The sequence below is a fragment of the Oenanthe melanoleuca genome, chromosome 1A (assembly GCF_029582105.1).
Source record: "Oenanthe melanoleuca isolate GR-GAL-2019-014 chromosome 1A, OMel1.0, whole genome shotgun sequence".
Classification (NCBI taxonomy): domain Eukaryota; kingdom Metazoa; phylum Chordata; class Aves; order Passeriformes; family Muscicapidae; genus Oenanthe; species Oenanthe melanoleuca.
In genome coordinates, this window is record NC_079334.1 from 50820819 (window position 1) to 50842989 (window position 22171).

The 22171-nt window shown below is 41.2% G+C and overlaps 1 protein-coding gene across 1 annotated transcript in view; it reads left to right on the plus strand.

Moving 5' to 3' along the window:
* The window catches only part of PLXNB2 (plexin B2), a 245525-nt gene that overhangs the window by 74593 nt on the left and 148761 nt on the right, over positions 1-22171 (plus strand). The window contains 1 exon segment of the mRNA XM_056510938.1: positions 5584-5763. The gene's annotated coding sequence lies outside the window, so the exon portion shown is untranslated.

Here is a 22171-nt window from a genome sequence, read left to right on the forward strand (position 1 = left end):
TCTGAGCTTTTGCAGTTTTTTAAGCTGCTGGACCTACCTGGTCCATGTATAAATGCTTGTCAAACACCAGGTAGTTACAATGTGGTCAGTGGTGTCAGATTAAGATCTGACACCTGGTAGCATAAATATTTTTTATTTTACTTGATAGATGATGCCACCAGGAAGAATATTATAGAAGAGCTGCCTTTAAAAAAGGCAGATGGATTCAAAGTATTTGACAGAGAATTAAATTAGTACCCATGTTTCTGAATGTGCTGTGTAGTAAAAGGACTTTTACAGTAGAACTGCTCTTGGTTTGTTTTTGTTTTCTGTGATTCTTACACTCTTAATTGAACAAACCTTTCTCATTAAACTGTCTCTCAAGGAGCTTGCACTGAAGGACATAGAGTGGCAGAATTTACAATGTTAACATGCTGAGCAAAATGTATTTCTTCTGTTCCTGGTAAAAATATGCCGAACAATATGGATCCCTATGTGTAACTTAAAATAAGGTATTGAAGTACATCCCTCCCTCCCTTTTTCCACCAGGAAAGCATTCTCCAAACAGTTCTATTTTGTACCTTCTGGCTTTCAGCAAGGCATTAGCATTCCAGAAGGAGTTTCACCAGCCCCTTGGCTTTAGCAGTGGTCAGGACAGGCAGAAGGAAAAGCTACCAAACACTTTCCTTCTTAGGCTTGGGATTTGAATTGTAACCAGGGGCTTTTGGGAGTGTATTAAAGAGCATGGCTTTCCTTGCCTGCTCTTTCCCTATTCTCTTGTTTTCCAATACCAGTATGACCAAAAATCCTTATTTTTTTTTAATAGCCAAGCACAGTGAATAAATATTTGGAACATTTCATATTTCTGAATGTATTAATGAAGGAAAAAAAACACACCTCTGCCTTAAACAGGACAAGAAGTCATTCACATCTCCCCAGCTCAGACAGAAATTCTCCTAGGGAAGGAATGTCACATGAAATTGGAATGCTATCATTTTCTCAAATAAGGGTGAAACACCAGGACCTTAGTTTGGGCACTTTTCACTGTTTTATAGTCTAGTCATCTCACTCCCCCACCAACCGCCACACTGCCCCAAGGTACTCAAATGGAAAAGCTTTCTTTCCAAGGTATTTGCACAAAGAAGGCATTTGGCAGAGAAGGAGATTCTTCCAAACACATCTTGGTGTGCTGTGATCCTCCCCAGAACTGAGCTGGACCTGCTGAGGAAGGACTCTTCCTCCACACCCTGTGCTGTTACAGTCCTTTGGGTGGGCACTGTCACTGCACACTCTGGGCCCTGTGCCTGAGTGTACCTAGGCATATTTGTTTGAGTCTTTGCCAGCATATATGCCAAAGAGATTATGCTTCATATTTCATCCCTGGGAGAAGAAAGCCTAAATGGGTTTATCATGGAGTTTTCATTCATTCTGTCATTCCTCCCTTCTTTATAGTTCATTGCTAGACTTCTAATTTTTCCCGACAGCAGTGCACACCCCTGCAGCTGGCCCTGCATAATGATTCCCTCCTCCTAGACTGACAAGAGTGGATGCATAAATCTACTGCCATCAGGGTGCCTCCTTTAGCAGACACTGCCCCCTCTCCCCCTGGAAAAAGATCTGTCCCCTCCCCAGCACTCTCATTTACCACCTACTCCTGTCGCCTGCTGAGCCAAGATGCTGCCTGTGACCGTCATCCTGCCTATGCTAAACATCAGGAAATGGCTCTTTTTGGACAAAAATACTTTTTTTTTTTTTTTTTTTTCTGCTAATGATAACTATTACTGAAAATTGGAGTGCCTTTGGCAATTGTATTTGATGCAAATATTACAACATACAGCAACGAGCTCCTGTGGAAAGCAAGAGTGGACTGATCATTTGAATTAGGAGCTGAAGGGTGAGAAGGACTGTCAGGAGCAAGAATTTTGACTGAAATATAGGTCTTTAGGAGGTCTTAAGTTAGAGAACCTTGTGTTCTCTGAGGCCCTGTATTAACTCAAAATTATTGCTTTGAACTATTGAGTAAGGGCAGTAATGTCAATCCAGAGCTTCACAGCTGCTGAACTCATCAAGCACGTTGACAGTTTATAAATCAGACAGGACTTGTGGACCCTTTACAAAGTATTGTTTGAAAATCTCTTCCTTAGCCCTCCATCCTTAGCTATAGCAGTGGAATATTGCAGCTGGCTAAACATCAACATAAGACTAGTTTAAAAGGCAGCAATCTCTGTTCCTGTTCTGAAAAGCAGGCACAAAGGTGAACGTGCAGTGTACAGTAAGAGCTTCATCATTCTTTACCAGCAGCAAAGGTGTAGGTAAAGGTCAGCCCCTTTCATCTTTCAAGAATCTAATCCACAAAATACTAGATTTCTCCAACAGGTATTTGGTGTTAGCAACATGCTGATAGTCAGATATTCATGGCTGCTTTTAGAGTTAAATTATTGTTTTTCATTGGCTACAAGTATTTGGCAGTTTTCTCTGACACTGTCCTTATGATGATTCATGCTGCAGTTATTTTGAAGAGATGGATAAACTACAATTGTTTATATACAAACAGAATATGGCATTGGCTGCCAGAAAACAATCTCACTGATATTTGACTTGTTAGGTTGCCTCATGTTTCATGTTTTGGCTCAGAGAGAGCAAGCTTAAAATTAATTGAGAAGAATTTCTTTCTTTCTGGTTGTGTTCAAAGCTAGTGGTATTTCTCCTCTGTAAATGTTGGCAATTGATTATAAAATGTCAGAGGTGTTAGCAGTGTCAGTGACCTTCATCTATACAGCTGGAATAATAGCCAAGGCTTGCTTTAGGACACCCCTGCAGTTGCTGACAGGTTTTGTTGCATCTGCAGCCAACTCTGTATCATTAACAAGGCAAAATGGGTGCATGAGGGAGTGTGGATTGTAAATGTAAGTGTGCCCACTCCACTAAATTTACTTGAAAAATGATCATTTTTTGTGTCCAATGCCATTTTGTACTCTTCATGATTTTCTAATTAAGCCTGGAGGGCTGTGGATCCAGGCTTTGACATGAGCAGTATCGACTGTCCTCTTTCCAGAGAAGAGAACAAAGCTTCCTCACTGTGCTGCTGGATGCTAACTGATGAACTGTTTTTTCTTCCATGCCTTGGTTACTGCATATAATTAGGAATCTTACTCTTGTGACTTCATGTGCAGAACTGCATCCTTTCAGTAGACCTGCACGCCAGCTGCCTGTCATGCACAGCTATTCCCAGGATCCTTAAATCTGACTTTGCATGTCAACTGTTCCTATATAAACAATGAGCTTTGAAGCAAACTATGGGCATGCTGAAGAAAAAGCTCTTCATCCCTAACAATGATCTTTTTAAACTCTGTTTGAGGCTAAGGCTCAACTTTAAAAGTGGTCATGGTGTTAATTTATTTGAAATTATTTTATTTACCTGTGATTCTTGAAAAATGAAAGAAGAGAGAATATGTATCCACTTGCTGGGTAGACCCATGTGAATGGTTTTCTGAGGGGATTGCACCCTTCTTGTCTCAGTGTTCCCTTGCAGCAGAAGCAGGGATAAAGTCTGATGGCCAGTGCGTTGCTGGGGTTAAGAGAGTGGAAATGCAACAAGATTTGCAGTTCTTGGAGAAGGGGAAGGGAGAAGACAGATGATAAAAGTGTCAGAGCAACAGGAATAAGGCTCAGTTAGATTTGAGGAGAAATTTCCTACCCCCTATGGAATTCCTTCACCTTAATGATTGAAAAAGTCTGTCTAATTTTTTATTTTAATATTGTGTCTTCATGGTATTTTAGGACTGGAATTGCTGTACTTCATTCCCTGGATATCTTATCTAGTAAATAATGTCTGTATTCCTTTCTGCTGAGAGTAGGTACACAGAGAAACAGAAAAAGATCTTGCTGCTTTGCAAGGGGATGTTTTTTAGTGTTAATCAAGAAATATGCATGCTTAAGAATTTTGGGGGAAAAAAGACTCAGAATGTTTATCTTCCAGGAGACTTTTTGAGAAGTCAGCTTTTTACAGTGGAGTAAACCTGTTGGCCAGAAGGTTTGACACATGGATGTGATGGAGGCAGTGGAGTTCAGGGCTGGGAAGAGGCTGTGTGAGGATCCACAGTAGTGTTCTTGTGTGTGACCTTGGCCTTGGCACAGGCAGGTGTTACTGGAGGTGCTGCTGGCAGGGAGAGGTGGGGAGTGTGCAAGGGATTCCCCTGCTTTCACTGCAGACAGGGCTGACAGCCGTGTGACATGAGAGCTGATTTAAAAATAGTGTCCTGCCTTCAGAATCACAGCTAGAAAATGCATTACTGTAAAACAGGGAGTTTCTTCTACAGGAAACACCACCACTGTCTTTTACCTGAGTTCCTTCTTTAGTGTTACTTAGTGCAGGACTTAGAATGCATTCTCTTAGTTTTCTTACCAGGCTAGTTTAACCTAAATGCATAAAATCCTTTCTGTTTGTGACGTGTGACAAGATACTTCTGATAATTTGGGGTTGAAATAACTTTTAAAGAGTTTTCATATATAAAATGAGTGTATATTTGGACTGTTGAAAGGTTCCTTCTTGGAGAAGATGCATACAGTAAAAGTGGTGGCAAACATGAAAAAAGGTTAATTATGTTTCTGAAAAGCACAAACTAGTCTTTGTTCCCTTTGGAAAAAAGAATGGGATGACTTGGTTTGGAAGGGACCACCAGAGGCTCAAACTGGGGCCAGTAAGATCAGCTAGCTCAGAACATATAAAGTATTCAGCAGTCAACTCTACATAGCTCAAAACTTAAGAATATGGTCATAAGTTTCTTGGGATTTCTGAAATGGAAAAAAAAAAATTGTAATATGTTTCCTTTGTCTTCATCTTTCAGAAGTTAAAAAAAAAAGGTTCAAGCTTTCCTAGTTCTTTACTATGCATTTCCTTTTATTTTTAGATGGAAATAAAAATTTAATCAGGCTAAACCTTACTTTCCATACTCAATTATTCCCCAGAAAGTTTAAATAAGTATAGATGTAGGCTTTTCAAGAATATGCCCCTAGAAGCTAATTTCTGAAGCAAAGGGAAACTGGAAGGTGACATTGCTTTTGAAAATTGAAGCTTAATAAAGGCTTTCATTTAGTCATCCATCCTTGAAAATGGATGGTGAAATATGTAAGGGTTGAGAGGGAAAGGGAAAAAACAGATGCAAGAGGATGATACCAGATGAAAGTACAAGGTAATCTAAGTCCTTGGTTAATGTCCCTGTTTGAAACAAGTCCTGGCTGGCTTGGTCACCCAAAAACTGGCAGCTCAAAACAAAATTCTTACCATAAAGTATAATTGCCATAGTCTGGGCTTTAGCAGGTTTGTTATGGGGCTACTGTTATCATCTAGGAAAGCAGTCTCTCCAAGGGAGAGTTAGGATGCTCTGTAGATACTCTGTGGGTTTCTAGTGCTTTGTGTCTGTGCCTTGAGCAGGCACCTGCAGTGGAGAGGAGCAGGGAACCAGCTGTACTGAGCTTCCCCTTCCATGAGGCTGTGTTGAGTTGCAGCAGTCAGGAGGGTGAGCATCCCTCACTGTGCCTGGGCTGTGGAATGCTGTGCTGCTCCTGCACTGAGGAAGCTGAGCCCCTGTCTTCTTTTTCCAGGTGCAGAGAGTGAGGGGAACAGCCCAGGGCTCAGTTCTGGGGCTCAGCTGGTACCCCCAGGAGCACAGCTGAGCAAGGATAAGCACTGACACCGCCTCGTCTCCTCTTCCAGTCCCAGAGGAAGTGGGTTCTTGTTTATGGTGTGCACACAGATTTTTCATGTGAATTTTCTGTTTTCAGGTAAGCTCATTTCTTCCTTCTTTTTTAATACAATAGAGTTTTCTAAGTGCAAAATTATATTCTGGTTTTCAAGACAAATTTGTTGCTATTTATCAAGACTTTCAGACATTGCTGGAGCATTTAATAAGTGTTTATTACTACTAATGGAGATAAAACTTCTAGGAGTCAGTCTTGCAAGAGGCATTAAAAATTAGCAAACGGGAAAAAAAAATGCAAGAATAGCTTGGCAGAGGTTCTGTATTCATAAACCTATTTATAGATGGTGTGCTGGGTAGAGGAGCAGGTTTGTGCCTCTGCCAGCAACATGCTGCAGCTCACTGCTGTGCTAGTGCTTGCCCTAATTTTGCACTTACATTGTGAGTCTCCCAGGGGATGCTGAGCAGCTGTGTGGCTGACCTGAATCTCCAAGGTGTGTGGGTTTGAGTGTGACTCTGAGGATGATTGGGGAGATTTGATCAACTTCTTTTCCAGGACCTGTTCACATTGATTAGCATGTGTTGGCTTGGCAGGTTTCTCAGAAGCCAGCATAGAAAACCTTCTTCTTTATTCTCAAGTGGCCAAAGTGATCTGAAGCAAAATTGATAGAGGGGTTGCACAAACATGGTTCTTGGTCTGTTCTTCAGCTGCAAAGTGGTTTAAATCTGTTTTGGCAGCTTTCTTAGTGCTTGTGTTGCTCCTGGAGGCACTGCCACTGAGAGCTCTGGTTCCAGCCTGGCACAAGCCTGGAGGGAAAGGAGAGGCTGGGATCCTGTGTACTGCCTTCCTCTCAGTTACCAGTAATAATTGTCCATAGATTGAACTTTTTGGAAGATAACACTCAGCCTTTCCAGCAAGAGAAACACGTGTCTCCTGCCTGGCACCAAAGAAAAAGGAAACAGTGAGAGGGGAAAACAAAATTTAGGAAGAGCCAAGTTAAGGAAACAAGTGTGTTCTAGTGTTTAACTAATATCTGGCCTCATGCCAGTTTGGGAGGGGTTTTGTTTAGTTTTTTTAGTAATTTTTTTGTTGGTTTGATTTGGTTTGGTTTTTGTGGTGGAGAGGAGGTTTTTGTTTGTTTTGGATGCTTCTGTGTTTTATTTTCCCTTAAAAACAATTGGGGAAAGGAAGAATCAAAATATAGTTTTCCATGCATGTGTGCTGCAGAATGAATAAAAGTGAAAACAGCTGTTCTAAACCAAAAATGTACATTCTGCCATTGCACTCTCGTTTATGCACCTAAAATCATGATTTTTCTAAATGTAGGGAAAAGCATGAAATCACACAGAAATAGCCACTATTTAAGCTTATTTAGAAATGCACATCAGGCAAGATGAGTATCACTGAGGAACAAAGGTGGGTCCTGTGGGGGATGTGAATGTAAGAAGTGGACTCACTGAAAGCAAGTAATTGCAGAGTAATTTTGCTGTGGAATTTTAAACCAATTATGTGAATAACAGAGCATATGTTCTGAAAGTAGTCAGCAGTAGTTTTTTGTGGGTATAGCTAGCGTGGTTTCAGAAAGCCTCTGCCTGGCCAGGGTTCGTGCTCCCACAGCTGAGACAGCGAGAGTGCTTGTGTGTTTGGCTGTACGTCATTGCCTTGCTGAAAGTCAGCCTTTCTCAATCTGCCTCTCCCGTGGCAAATCTTCCAAAAAATGTACAAAGGTGTGTCTGATAATACCTAGTGCCTCAGCTTGTTTCTATGTCTGACTGGAAAGTCTGGTGTTCAAAGGGTGCTTGATCGTATGTTTTGCAATTATTGAATGTTTTGATAAGCTGCATCAAACTACATAAAATTTACTGAAATTACTGCAAATTTCACATAACAGGACTGATTAAAGGTGCTGTTTCAAGAAGCCTTCACTAATCTAGTTGTTTCTTGAGCACTGTTCTTTTGAAAGGGAGATTTGCATCCTTTTGCTTTTTAATAAAATGAGACAAGTACTAAAAATCCACTATCAGCAGTTTGGCTTGAACACCAAGGCATGTGGCTTATTGCTCTGCAGAACATGGAGGATATTAAATGTGGATATTAATTTTCTTCTTTCCTCCATCACAAAGAAAATACAAATGCTCACACGAAAAGGGGAAAACAGTTTATGGGATTCTTCAGCATTGCCTTTCGTAGTATGCAATTGGGAATTCTGATGCCTAGTGGATATGAAGTGTTTCCTAATGTTAAATGTATGTAAATAAGTATAAATTATGTCGGTTGGGTATTTTTTCGGATTTTTTTTCCTTTCATACCCCTTAAAGCACCTACATGGTAGTGGAACACTTGACAAGTGAAACAAAAACGGAGATCTCTGCTGAACTCTCTTTTGTTTCTAGAAGGTTTCAACAACCTCCTTAACCTTTGAAGTTTTCTCTTTAAATGGGTGGCCAGTGTAATCATTTCTGCAAATTCACTTCATGTGAAGATTTTGTCTCTGAAGTTGTTCAAGTAAGCAGAGCTGCAAATCTGAGTCGCTTGTGTGGCACTGAACTTCACATGTAAATCATGCTTCTAGTAAGTCAGTATTGTGCTAGGAGGTGCTAATGGCTGCCATCAATCAGGGCTGGAAAAAGTTGTTCTCCTCTTCTCCCCCAGACTAAACGAGACAGCAATTAAATGCCCTTTTGTTGCGTGATAGCTGAGACAATGGAAATCAATGTCCAAAGCACAAAGCAGAGTGGCAAGTCTTAAGTATAAGCTAAGCCATGTGTCCCAAGGGATTGGCATGTTGATTTGCTTACAGCTGAGAGGGTATATGAAAGGAATAACTGGGGAGTGTAGGCAGCAGGAGAAGCAGTAATGCTCCTTGGACCGAAGCCAGAAGGGAATATTTGCTGGGAGACTTCTCAGTGGGGCTGTGCTGCCATGATTTTGCCTCCATGCAACCCAAGCTCAGCTCCCAGTACAAATTTAATCTGTAATATGCCCTGGTATAAGATGATATCAGAAAATATGATACCATATAACATATACCATATTTATTTGTGGTATGTTTTTACATTGGCTACTCAAGAACAAGCAGTATCTGATCTGGTGAGAAGCCTACTAAAGTAAACTTCATTTTTCAGCTTTTTTGAAAGTGCTTCAGCTAAGAAGACAAGCTTACACTCGACCAATGCTGTTAGTGCAGTGGTTTAGATCCCTAGAATAGGATTTGCTGCATCCTGACAACAGTATTTTCACCCCTCTAAACGCCATCACTTTGTTCCCACATGCTTGATAGGTGCAAAACTTACTCTTGCATCTCTCCTAAATAAAATTGCACTGTAAGGAGTCCCAGTTTGCTCATCCATTTCTTGTAGATTGAAACAATGCCTCGAGGCTCTTAAACCACAACATATTCGTTAACTAATTTTGTCCAGTGGACATGAAATCACTTAGGTGGCTGAAAGTGTTTTGCCTGTCTTCTTCCCTTCAGACCTGCTCCAAAGCTCATTATGTCGATGGGACACTTCCTTTTGACTCCAGCTCACAATTCTGCCTTGGCTTTATTGCCTTGCTGAAAGGGCCTAGAGTTACACAGGACTGCTTTGTCTCTAATCTGTGTGGGGTTTTTGTTTTTGTTGGGGGTGGTTTTTCTGCTTTTGTGCAAAATTGTAAGTGCATTGAGAATAACTAGCCATTGCATTTACTAATGGCAAAGCACACTGCTGTCATGCAGCTGATGCCTTGGGGTTTAGCTTTTATATTTTTCAGATTCTTTGCTGCTTGGTGTATAGCTCTGAAATTTCACATTTGGTGTTAGTAAGTTTTCTTCACAGGGTAGTTAGACAAAACAATCCATTCCCAGCTAGAGAATCAAGGACAACTGGTACCCAAAAGCATAAACAACGTTGAAGGGAAAGGGACATGCCAGGGGGCTGAGATTTCATAGTCTGGGGCTGTGGTTGGATAATTGACCCCAAAATGTAGATGAACCAAAACTTATAGAAGTGTAAAAGCTCATGGCTGGGATCCATCTTGGATTTGACTTGTGTGTAGCTCCAGCCAGGCTCTTGCACCACCCAAAGTCTATCCCTAAATACCTATTTTATTCCTTTTGCTCTGTCTAGTCTCTGTTCCAGGTCAGCCTTTCCAGGCATCGCAGCTCATATGATGGTGGAGGAGATTGTAGCTATATGATGCTTTGCAGCAGCTTGGCTCAACTGAGAGAAAGCCTTTTGTGCCTGAAAAATATTACACACAGATGACCAGAGTCATCTGAAATAATACTAGAATTTGATCAACAGAAAATTTATCTGCTTGGAGAGCTCTGTATTGCTTTATCTGTTACAGCTCTTTTGAGGGCTTGAACAAGAGAAAACAAAACTACCTGTATTAAGAGGTCCACAGAAATCAAAAGGCAGTAGCACTGGACTCATACAAATCCTGTAAGTTGGTGTCCCTTGTCCTTATTGCTCAACAGCAAGATGCTGTCTTTTCCTTGTGTCCCCATCAGGGAGACACTTTTCAGACTCGCGTTCTACTGCACTCACATTTACTCTTTGGCAGTATTGACAGCTGCTGTGAGTGACACACTTCACAATCCCACTGTCTTCGTATCAGTTCAGGTGTCCACCTTTGATGTTGACTCTAGTTCTAGCCATGGCTTGCATCTCACTTCTACATTAGTTAAAGTAAAACAGAGACCCAAGGTACCAGGAGAGACTCTGTTTGGGCACAGCAATACACTGCCACATTATACATGGTTTTATATTTAATTACTATGTGTGTAATTTTTAATAATCACAATTAGGCTTTTTAAGCATCTCCTTCTCTATTGCAAACCTTCAGCAGTTCAATAAAGCAGAGCCATTGACTTGTGTTTGATGTGTCCATTACCTCCTGCAAATGCTTTGGAATACAATGGAATAGCATGCAGACTTCAGAGCTGTCATGACAGGTATTAAGAATGTGTCAAATCCCAGTGATGACTGATAACATATCTGTCATTTGTGATGGGATTATTAGGAAGAGGAAAGCCACTAGGAGAAAGATACTCTACAGAAAAAGGGGGGGAGGGGAGGGGAAGACAAAAAGAGAGAGGATTTACTGTTCTTCAGAGCTGCCTGGTTTAATTAAACCTGTCTAGTCCATAAACAAATCTATTAACTTTCTGTATGGTTTGGCAGCTTATGCAGTTCAATGCTGCTGCAGTAATTCCATGGATTTTGTGTTTCTCTGTGGAAGATAGTGGCACTATAGGTATTGTCACTATGAAGAAGATTCTTGACCCACCTGTACATGGAAACAGCTTTTGGAAGAGTACTGTATTTTTTGTCTTCTAATCAAAAGTTTAACAGAGTACCATGGAAAAAAGAATTCACTGGGCACATAAAATATTTTCTGCATGGAAAATTATATAGAACCAAGAAAAGAGAACAGTCTGACAGTGCTGTTTGATTTGCATCTTTGGTTAGCAAAAGAAGGATTGCATTTTTTTATTAAGCCTGAATGTGTGTCTTATGTGAGTGCAGCAAGAAAGCTGAGCTTCATCTCACTTGTAGAACTGGGCTCTGCCAAGTGAGTCCAGTGTGCCTAGTGTACAGACAGTTTCAGGTGTTTCAGGCTGAGCCATAAACACATCCAAGATCTACAAGCAGTTAGATATTAGAAGGATCTTGTCCAGCTGCTTTCTGGTATTTAGACAATGCCAGAACAGAGTGATCTGAGTTTCTTGCTGTTAGGATTTTTTTGGTGCAGAAGTATCCCCAGGGGCAGCTAAACAGTAATCATCTGATATGGCCCCTACACACACAGTGATCAGTTTTGAGGGGCATATTAGATGTCAGGAGAGGAGGACACTTGAAGCTCAGTGGACTGAGACAACTATTCCTTAATGTCATATGCTCCCTGAAATCCCCTTTCAGCAGGGATTCAGCAGCCTTTGAACAGAGAGTCATTACAGTGTCCAGATTGTCCCTTTATCCTTTCAGCTGACTTACATTTTAGCCTTGTATGAAAACAGACCTGATCTTATCTCTGCCCCTTCCACAAGCACAGCCAAGGTGCTCCTCAGCTCTTTCAGAGTCCCAGCCTATCTAGGAGGCAAAGGTAGTGTAGGTCTGTGCAGTGCCCAAGTGGGGATTTGGTGTCACTGGATTGTTGCTGAAGAGCAGCTGCTGGTGTTCAGCCAGAAGGCCCTGGTGGCCACCCATACTGGATACTTGGAGGCAAAAGGCTGCTCTGAAGGTGAGCAAAGGACAGTCTCAGGTTTGGGAGAGCAGAGAGACCTCCGTGAAGATCAAGTGTCACAAAGTGAACAATATTTGATTGATGTTTGAGTATGTGAGAGGCATACAGAGACCTAGCCAAAAGCCAAATGCTCTCAGGTGGTTTTGGACCCCATTCCTCACAGTCACCACCAGCAAATCAGCTGACCTACACTGCCCATGTGTGCCTGGTGTCACACAGCACAGGCAGGCCAAGCCCACCCTGCTCCAGAGGAGCTCTCCTCCAGTGGTGTGAGCTCCACCCATCTCAGCTGAGGTGGCTGTTCACAGCACTGGGCTGGGGTGGGCAGCCAGCTCCTGTCCCTGCTGAATGTGGCAGTGGCTGTGTGGGTGCTGGGGGAGCTGGGCTGGGAGCTGCAGGGTGAGCAGGGACGGTCCCACTGTGGATGGTCCCATGGTGGATGGTCCCACTGTGGATGGTCCCACCGTGCTCGGTCCCACCGTGGATGGTCCCATTATGGACACTCCCACTGTTGATGGTCCCACCATGGATGGTCCCACTGTGGATGGTCCCACCGTGCTCAGTCCCACCATGGATGGTCTCACCATGTGTGCTCTCAGCAGGATGCCATCCATGTGTGCACTGCAGGGAGCAGCAGGCACTGGGGCCATTGCAGCACGCCCATGGGCTCACACCCTTGCTTACCTCATGGAAACTCACCTGTGCAGGCCCTCAGGAAAGACCTTTTATTTTCCCCATCTCTGGATGTGTGTTCACCCCACCCACAGAGGCTGGCTGAGCAAAGATCGAAGTGCAACCTGAAGCAAGGACACCAGCTTTTAAATGTGATGTATTGCAGCTTAATTAATTTCCCAAGGTAGAAGGTAGTTCTCTCAAGGTCCTCATGGCAAGCATCCCAAAATTGTGGTTGGGGAACCCAAAGCTGGTTTAGCTTAAGGGATGTTAAAGGAGCCTGATTTTTTTTTTTCTCCAGAAGCTGAACTCAGCATTTCTTCACAGAACCTTGAACTGTACATCCAGAAACCATTAATCATACTGTAAAATCTTGGCTTCAACTTTCCCCTTTAGGCGATTACCATTCTGTTTGTTAACGTATCTAGTTGGCTGACAGTAGCTCTGTTCATACTGCTTAAATTTGGTTTTGAAAGAGGAAGGACTGTGGAGAATGGTGCTGCAGTGGAAAGCCTTCCTCCACCAGTCTTAGGTTTGATTTTGGTCCCAAGGAGATGCCACAAAGGTGTTGATAAATACTGATGATGGGCAGTCCATGGTCCCTGACTCTCTTCTTCAGTGGCAGCCTCCTAGAGAGTATACTGGTGCAAATAGGGACTGCTGGCAACATTCACTGTCTTACTCTTTTTTTTTTTTTTTTTTTAAACCCCACAGTGCTCTCATTGTCTTCTATAAACTCCCGTATTTAATAGATTTACATTCTGAATAAATTTTCTGTCCCAAGAAAGGACTACAGTAAAGTGCAGATGAGCTTGGAATATTCCCTGAAGAAAGCTATTCCTTCCCTGTAGTCACAGTCTTTTCTCTAAATTCTCTAAAATTCATTAGATTTTGTCAGTTTAAGAGAAGAAATGGAAACACTTATCTGGGAGCTATTGAAGTTGAGTTGAGATTCAGGGGTTTTGTTTTATTCATTTTACGGTACATGAAGTGTCCTGAGATAACACAGAAAATTAAGAGGTTGAGGGAGTCACCACTGAAGATCACTGAACTTTCAATAAAATTCCTTTGAGTGTCCAAGATCAACAGTGCCCTGGATGGTCTCAGTGTGCTCAGTTTTACATATGCTCACACTTAGTTACAGTTCAGTTCTGGATTTATTTTTTATTTATTTATTTAGTGGTTGGATTAGAACCATGCTTTGAAAACCAAACCAAACCATGACTACTATCAAATTTAAATATAAAAGAATATGTTTACCCTGAAGTGAAAAAAACAACTGCACGAAGAAAGACCTTTGTAACTCTGAGTTCATTAAATATTTGAATGAAAACTGATTTCCGTGTTTGTTTGGACAAAGTATAATTTTTCAAAAAATTAGAGATATCAGCAGTGCTTGGTGGTTGCTCTTTGGGGGAGGGGATCTGGAAAGCAAAATATTGCACAATGACTTTCTGCTGATAATAAACAAGCCTAATAGGAGGTCTCTGTTTTGAAAATATGTAGCTGCTGACATGAGGATGTTGGAATATTTTTAGTGCTGATAAAGAAAAGAAACATTCATTAGAGATCTGCTAATCTTGAAGAAAAACACATGTTAAGCTCTGGTTGCTCTGCTCTGGATGGTAGCATTACAGTGTGTATCAGGAAGATTTATTTCACCAGTGAGTTCCCTCTATTGTTTCCATCTCTAAGAGTTTTTTACTGTATTTAGAGGTGAGGGAATGAGAAAGACAGGTTTGGTTATAAGGAAAATAGTGTACTACACCAGGGTCTTTGATAAGACTTTCAAGGTGGTTTTTCCAAATTGAAATGTTGTAGCTAAGCTTAGTAAAGCCAAAAATATTGTATTCATTTTAATTGGCTGGTGCACATGCCTTTCTGCCAGTCCCATCTCAGCCCATCTGTGGTTTCCAGTCAACTGGGACCTCCCTGGTTATTTGGTAAATGATGGAGAGTGGCTCAGTGAGCAGTTCTGCCAGCTCCCTCAGTGGGTCCCTTGGGTGGATCCCATCCAGCCCCATAGACTTGTGTGTGTAAGTGGTGCAGCAGGTCACTGCCCATTTCCTCCTGGATTGCAGAGGCTTCATTCTATTCCTCATCCCTGTCTCTGAGCTCAGGGGATTGATTGGGTACCCAGAGAACAGCTGGTTATACTATTAAAGACTGAGGCAAAGATGGCATTGAGTACCTCAGCCTCTTCCTCCTTTGTCCCTGTGTTTCCCCCCACATCCAACAAAGGATGGAGATTCTCCTTAGCCTTTCTTGTGTTGCTCATGTATTTATGGAAGCATTTTTTATTGTTGTAGAGCAGTCATAGAAAATATTTGTAATGTGCTACCCGACAGCATGATCTCTGTAGTGTACAAATTTCTTTTTGTCTGACCTCTTACACACCAATTGTATTGAGAAAACATGAAATAAATGGGAACAATGTATTTATTGTGACTTGAAGTAGCTTTTATCATGGTTGCTGTTGTTCAGGTTTCTGATAAGGAATGAAAGAGCCTGCTTAAAGATGTTCTCCAAGCATTCTGTTTCAGGGTAGCTTTTTGTTCAGAATTGCCAAAAAGTAGCAGCAAACTATAGAGAAAAGAAATCCCTTCTTTTTAATTTTAGACCCCTGAGTCTTGATGCAAAATGGTTTATATTAATTCACTTCCTGGTTTAGTTAGTTTTAGCCTGGGTCATGAGCCATCAATATGTTCTGCAGTTCTGTAAATGGTCTGCATCCCTTGGTAACACCTTGAAAAAAATAATAATTTAGGGGTTTTTTTGAAGCAGCAGGCAGCATCCAGCTTCTCAGATCAATCAGTGCACCCCTTGTAAAACTTGTAATTTAAGTTCCTCAGGGACTAACAGGCTTGAGGTGGCATTCTCAGACTGATCACAGTCCTCTCCATCCTGTACCTTATGTCAACATTTCCACTTTGCATGAATGCATGTATCCAGAGGCTGGTAAGGAGAAGGGGGTGAGACAATTTCACACGTCACTAAGAGCAACACAAATGCTGTAGCAAGCTTTAAAATGGAAGGAGAATATTTAGAAGAGTGACAGAGGTACTAGTTACAGCTGGACAGGAGAGCAAATAAAAGCAATCTGCCTTTCTGCATGACATATATTCAATTAGTCTGACACATCAGAAAACAACAATTCATAACAGAAAGGGCAGGAACAGTAAGAAGAGAGGAAGAGGATGGATAAAAATTTAGCAGAGCACTTCAGAACAAGGACATTTCTTCTGTGTAGAGCTTGACCTAGTGTAATTTTCTGGAAACTGTATAGGCTAACAAAAAGCTAATTTTTGAGTTTAGAACAGAACAGAGAATTGATTATGTCATGGCATGTAGCATGCCATAACAGAAGCAGGGCTTCTGAGGAGACAGAATTGGTTTTGTTAAGCCAAATTGCATCATTAGGGAAGTAAGAAGCAGTAGGACTCCAAGCCTTTTCAGAGGGACTTGACTTTCTGGACTCTGAATTCAAAATCTTATCCTTGGTCTCCAACTTTTCCATCTGCCTCATGATCTTTAGTTGATGGCCTAATGTTTAAAAAGTATTTTGTGGCTTAAAACTTATTTTTTACCCTGCAGTTATTTGTAAGGTCTGCTGTAGAGTCAGCCATCTGTATGGTTACTCATATTACTGCCTGTTTCGTATCTGGCATGCAAAAAAATATGTTTATTCTTTTCCTCCTGGTGTGAAAGCCATTCTCAGTCTATAAGCTGTCAAGCTACCCTTTTGTCATCACTGCCTAGTTGTGTTCTTTCACATAAAGTCTCCTGAATCTTGCCAGTCTAATGTGTTAAATTCTTTGACAAGAATGTTCCAGTTTGGGAGATGAGAGCTTTGCTTGTTTTTCTTCATGAATGGAATGAAATGCTTCTTGGTGAAAATACAAGTGCAGTAGAAATTGAAGAATCCAGGCTTTCTTCTTAATCAGCAGAGGAAAAATGAACACTTTGGAGTATTATCCACTGCAGCCCTCAAGCTCTTCACCTTGGATAAAAGTAAGTGCATTCTCCAAGTGCCTGGTTTTCTCAGCTGATAAGGAGAGGTTAGTTGGCTCCCTGTGAGAGCTATTTGCATGCTGTTGCTGTGGAATATTAGGAAAGATGTGGTCCAGCATTTTGGTTTCAGCAATGAAACAGCTAAGCAAAGACCTGTAACTCTTCTCTCACGTTTCTATTTACAAATAAACAAATAGGTATCAAAAAGTGTTTAGCTTGTGCCTCCAGTTCACATGGCAAAGTTGATCTTGAAGTCCTTTTTCCTCCCTCTTGTCCTGTTTGGTTTTTTCTTCTTGAAGGCAAGCTTGGCTATAAAAAAATTGCTTTAAAGTTTGAATATTCAAACTGAAGCTGATTTTAGTGAAGTGCTTCAAAAATAAGCTGTTCATATCCCTTTCCTTAGAGCTCTTGCACAGTAGTGCCAGGAAAGCTTTACCAATACATGTACTAAAAAGATTATTCTTCTCTAACATTAGCCTTTTCTCTGCTATGCCTGGGCAACTCAGTCCAAATTGACATTTCAAGACTATCTTATATTTCACTTTTTCTATAATCATGATAAAGCAGAAAATGGGATGCCCTATTTAAGGTCAACATAATTTTGACTTCTGCCTTCCACAAATTATATTTAGGGCTTTTGATGGCCTTCTGAAAAGTTGTATATGCTCAAGATGGTCTCAAGCTTTGCACAGAAGGCAAGGATGAAAAATGTTTAGGGTGGTAACAATTTCTGCATCTGTAATATGTTACAAAGGATTTTCCCCTCCAATATCAGTGCAGTTTTCCACCTCTGTTTAGTCTCACATGGCACTGCACACTATTTTTATATGCAAATACATGATATCCTGCAGCAGGCAGTAGGGGAAAGTGTGCATTAGACTAAAGCTCTGTGTCCACTCCATGAACAGCTGAGCTGCTAGAGGACATTGGTGTGGGCAGGCAGAGCTGGCTGGGTTGAACAGCTGAGCCATAATTGTCCTTCTGACAGGTCTGCTCCCATCCAGGGTGATGTGAGCTCCACTGGATAACTCTAATCAACTCCTGTGCCCAAGGGGAATTACAGTAACGGGAGATAATTCACTTGATAGAGCAAAGAAATGATCTTGTGAAAAAAGGCACAGGACTTTAATGGGCTTCCTCTGTGGGCTGTGCTGGGCAGGGTGGCAAGTGTTGGGGGACAGTGGTAATACTCTACCACTCCAGCTGCCCCTTGTCCAAAGCCCCACTTATATCTGAATTTCAATCCTTTAATCAGGCTGATGCTTTTGATTTAATTCCTGTCATCATCGTCTGGTCTTTGTCTCTGTTGTGTTGATTTAATGGTCTTGATGACAGTGTCAGTCACTTGTGCACTCTATCTCCTTTTCAAAATGTATTTTCTTTTATTAGCTCGTGAATTTTCACAAGGTAAATTGATATGCTTGGGTCTATATTGTTTATGATTTAATTTTATTCATTTTCTTTCCTAACTAAATATTCTTAGCCTTTTCAGTTGTGTTTCATATGGAAGCTTTCCACAGATGCATTGCATGTGTTTTATTTTAATTCATTATACATCAGCTAGTGATTTATATATATAAATATATCTATAAAGCTAATATCTTTATTCATTGAGTACTAAAATGCACTTTTCGAAAGAGATGGGCCTATTATACATTATTTAAAGGTCTCTGACTCATGATTGCAGGCATATTTTTTGATACAGGGTATTAGCAGAAGAAGTAAGCTTTGATCTGTGAGTTTTCACATCTGAAAGGAGCAGTTTCCTGGACCATTTGCATTCCTTCCTTCTCTTGGGCACAGGTTGGATAGTGGATAAAGTGAGGCATTTTGTCATCTCTGCCCAAATGGTTCCTCCCTGCAGCATCTGGTGAGGGGGCAGCTCCTGGGCTCTGCCTGGGGGCTGGCAGGTCTCAGGGTGGTACCTGAGCAGCTTTCTCTTGGAGAGTCTCATTTGGCAGCTGGCTGGAGCAAGTGGAAAAGTCCTTCCAAAAGCTGTCGCTGATTCACTTGCAAAATTGTATTTTGCACTTCAGCAGAGCAAAAAAGGGATGTATGTGCCTGTATTTCAGAGCAATCTGAGTTGCTCGTGCTTTTTTATCAGATGGAGAAGCTTTTCCTCTGCTGGTGCTCCAAGCCAGCCGGCTTGTTTCCCTGGAGGCACCGGGCAGTGATTCTGAACTTGCCCAGTGCTTCCTTCTCTTGAAAGGCTGCTGTCCTTTGATGTTCTTTCCCCAGGCTTGGCAAACAGCCCTGCCACCAGGAGCGGTGTGAGGTGTCCTGCAAAGCTATAACCCTGGCTAGTTTGTTGGAAGGGAGGCTTCTGAGCACTGGCCATTGTTTCACCTTTCCTGCCTTGCTGCCCAGTGCCTTGTATGGCTCTTCAATGGCTTCCTTGTCTTTTTAGAGTGTGTTTAGGCAGGCAACAAAACAGAACAGAACAAGATGCCATGGTTGGAAGTGTTTTGTTTGTTTTAAAAAAAGAAAGAGACAAATGCTTCTTTAGTTCAGCCTACAGCACTGTAATTGTTTTTTTTCTCTCTCAAAACATATCTACATTTATATGGTAGGAAGATACCACTTCATTTTAATGCCCTGCCCTACCTCAAAATCCAAATCTGTTTTGTCATTTTACCAAGTTACCTTTTGCCCATAGTTTCCAAACACCACCCAGGCATTTAAAAACCAGAAATGATCACAATATAGAAACAACAAAGTCTCTTGCTTAATTCATTTGCATGTGTGTGTATTATCTGTGAGAAGGTATCTTCAAATGCAACACTTTGTATTTGCTTGTCTAGGTTGTTCTATTTTAATCCTCTCCTGCAAGAGGGAAGTTCCATGATCCTGGCCAACCATAAGGTTCTCTCTTCCTTATGCCTGGACTTCTTCCAGTTTAAACCACTCATACGTGATGTCTAACTCCCTTTGAAGATGATGGAAAAGAGTTTTGCTCTTGTAAATACTCTTTATATGGCCTAAGCGTGCACTGTGCTGGCTCACAGATAAGTTTGCAACAGTTAGGATTCCTACAGTGTTTTGAAACTTGGCTTTGGCTATGTTTTTGTTGTAAATACATGACTAGGCTCAGTATTTCAAATATGTGTCCATGGACCCTGACACCACACGAGAACATGTTTTCTGATGTTAATATCTGGATTCCAGCATGACTAGTGCTTCCAAATTTTTTGTTTCTCTTGCACTCCTCAACATGAGGTTTATCATTCTTGTCTCCTCTGCCCCTAATCCCATGGAAAAAAATTCACCTTGGTCTGGGAAGGTAAAAATACCTGCAGATGACTCCAAACTGGTAATTAGGAGGAAGAGTTTTATGTAAAACAAAACAAAACCAAAACCCTAACAAATCCCATGCTAGGCATTGAGATTTTACTCTGGCAAAATTCTCTTGACTTTACAGGCCAGTGGTTTGAATAAAAATTAGTAAAAATATGGTGGGGGACAGCATAGATATGGCTGCCAACTGATTCCCATGCTGCTCATTCTATACATGGCTGTATTTTCACATATTCTTTGTTTTATCTCCCTAAGACAGTAGTTTGTAATTCAGACAGTCAAGGTAGTTTATTTGAGGAGCGCAGTATTAAAAATACTGCTTCTTTTTTGGCAACCTAGAAACATCCTTCTGTGTTTTTAAGAAAGATGGGCTGGATATTTTTGGATGTTCACTAATTCAGTTCAGCTGTCCTTGTTCTGTTTGCTTGGATATGGAAAGTGAGAGCAAGGGAGCATATACAGAATTACATAAAAAGCAATTCTTTATAGAGCTGCAGACCACCTTGTTTATATCTTCTCCATATATCCAGAAATCGATCATTTACTGTGTCTTTTAATTTGTAATTCAAAATACGTATTCTTGTAGTGGGCAATTCAGTTTTATCAAAATAATCATCTAAGGGTGATATTCTCTTGTATCTGCAGTGTCTGTTTATCTTTGATGTGTTTATTCGTTTTCTAACACAGCAAAAGGTAAGGAAGCTTATGAGAGGAAAAAGAATAATGAAAAAAAAAACATGGTAACAAGGCTTGTGTAAAATATTGCTGTAGAAACTCCCCTGAGGGATTGTACCCTAAATCCTGACGTAACTGCACACTACCAGAAATAAAAAACCATATTATAATGAGCTAATGGATGGGTTTCCATGTGCCAGAAAAGAAAATGTGAATGGTGATAGGACAGGCTGGGGCTACTTTTCATCTTCACACAGAGGCAGTTGCTCAGTTTCCCTAATCCAGCAAGGATAATGACCTGTGCATGGTTATGAAAGGATGGAATATGGTGCAGGAGGAGAAAAGAAAAAATGGAAGTCAGGGAAGCAAACAAAAGGCAGAAGGATAAAAATCTCTCGAGTTAGTGTGAAGCTAATGAAAATCTTTAGGCCTCTAAAGATAAGTGGATGCAATTCTTCCTGAGCTTGTTTTTCTTTATGGTGTTGCTCAGCACTTCACATCGTATATCTTTCTTTGTTACAAGTGAATGAGAGAAGTTATCTGCCTTTTGAGAGAACTCTTCCCAGCCCAAGGCATGATTACTCAAGGAAAGGTTCTTAAAACCCCAGTAAATCTTAGAAACCCAACAGATAGTCTCAATATATTTAATGTTTTAAGCTTCCCTTTAAGATGACTTTTCTACTTCTTGTTTAACTTTGTTCCATCTGTTAGCAGTTGGCAGCTTAACAATGGCATTCAAAAATTGTACCAAAAACTGGGGGTTTGCATGCTTATGGGCACCTTGAGATTCTTGGCAGGTCAGGATTATTTAAATTGATGTAATGAGGTGAACATGCTGTACAAACAAGAGAGACTGTTTCCAGGTTGAGGTGTATTAGTTTGCCAGTAGTAAACCCAAAATTGCAGCATGTTATACAGCCAGCCCTAGAAGATCTGAGTTGATAAGGCTGTGCAATATGTATTGTTCAGAGTGGCATGCTCCTTAAACCTGCTGCTTCCCTCTGAGCATCCGGGGCAGCTGGAAAAGTTAGGGCACAGAACAGGGACATGTCTCTTTGTGGGTCACATGTATTCAGAATTAAGTACAAAGGAATCTGGGCTAAATATGGTTCATGATTTTACACTGCGTTCAGGATGTCTCAGATGGAGGGCGAAGTTAGGAGGATCAAAATGCTTTCTTTAAAATTTGGAGCCTGAGCTGACTTTTGAAGCTACAGAGTGCTTTTCTGCATGATTAGTTTAGGCTGTGGCAGCACAGCTGTGGATGATAAATACAACTGGCATAACCTGCTGGTTGTGCTTCTGGGGTGTTGATTTTGAATACAGTTCTGTCTGTCAGGGGGAATGTGTGGGTGAAGCTTCCTGTGGGTGGCTGCAACTCTGAACATTTGCTCCATAGCTCCAAAATTGGAGCATAGCTGAGAGGCAGGAGGACTTCTAGGCATCTGTGGGATCCTGCCTGCTTTTAAAATGTATTTCTAAGGCTGTTAATGCACATCAATCATGTATCCTTTCAGGGACATCTGGGTCTGTTTTAAACTTGCTAGGTATGATATAATGTTGGTGTAGAGTCAACAATCTCTCCAGATTGGAGGGGAGAGGACTCTCA